Source organism: Trichechus manatus, unplaced genomic scaffold, assembly GCF_000243295.1.
Source record: "Trichechus manatus latirostris isolate Lorelei unplaced genomic scaffold, TriManLat1.0 scaffold00177, whole genome shotgun sequence".
Classification (NCBI taxonomy): domain Eukaryota; kingdom Metazoa; phylum Chordata; class Mammalia; order Sirenia; family Trichechidae; genus Trichechus; species Trichechus manatus.
This window is the reverse complement of record NW_004444113.1, coordinates 1,766,950-1,767,997: the sequence shown is the minus strand read 5'-3', so window position 1 is coordinate 1,767,997 and position 1,048 is coordinate 1,766,950. Positions and strand designations below refer to the sequence as shown.

The 1,048-nt window shown below is 40.6% G+C and overlaps 1 protein-coding gene across 1 annotated transcript in view; it reads left to right on the top strand.

Annotated features, from left to right (window-relative positions):
• Positions 1-1,048, top strand: part of CFAP298 (cilia and flagella associated protein 298) — a 36,966-nt gene that overhangs the window by 22,556 nt on the left and 13,362 nt on the right. The window lies entirely within an intron of this gene.

The following is a 1,048-nucleotide window of genomic DNA, read 5'->3' as shown; positions in this document are numbered from 1 at the left end:
AACTCCTAGTGACCCTACAGGACAGAGTAGAACTGCCCCATAGCTAGGGGCAAGAGACCCCAACCTGCATCCCAAGGAGTGGCTGAGAGGTTCAAACTAGTGACCTTTTGATTAGCAGCCAAATGTTTAACTACTGCCCTACCAGGGCCCCGGTTTTACTATTAGACCTTCACAAAATGAACGCTACTCATATGGACAGATACCAAACTTTTCTTGGAACTGTTTACAGGGCTGAAAACTCTTGGCATTTCCTGAGGTAATTTATATTCGTCTGCAGAGGGCGTTTTTGAGCAGCATAGGTTTTGATTTTCCTTATAAAGTAAATATGATTTAAACCACTGGATATAGGATTTTAACAGCTTTACATGGGGTCACTAAGAGCTGAAAATCGACTCGACGGCACCTAACAACAGCATGCTAGGGGAACTCACCAATAGGGGAACATGTCTATCGGATAGAAGCTGATCAACTGAAGTTTGATTGAAGCTATCTATATGGGGAAATCTGGCTTGAACTGAGGTGGAGAAAAGAGGAAAGGAAATGTAGCCTCCCTTAAAAGAGAAATGTGGAAAAGAGAGGGAGAAATTGTCAGAACACGTGGGCAGCCTACCCTGTTGAAACAATTAACAAGCCTAAGGTTGAGAAAGAGTTGGACTTTAAAAAAAAAAAAAAAAGTAAACTCCATTTCCTATAACACCTGAACATACGAACATAGTTGAAATATAATTTTAAATATTTCTTCTCAAAGGGGAAAACACCAGAACACACACTTCAAACATCATCTAGAGAACACCACTTTGCAGTTGTTGCCAACTTCCGACAGCCCTAGGTGAGGTTAAGACAAAACTCCCCTCTCAGTTCCCAGGTTTCCTGCCTTTATCATCCCCCCAAACAAATAGTTATTTGTTTACATGTCTGTCTCTGTTATGGATTGAATTGTGCCCTACCCTCACAAAAATATATGTTGGAATCCTAACCCCTATACCTGTGGGTATAAGGTTGTGTCATGTAATGTAATTTCTTTCCATAATGCAATTTAATGTAATCA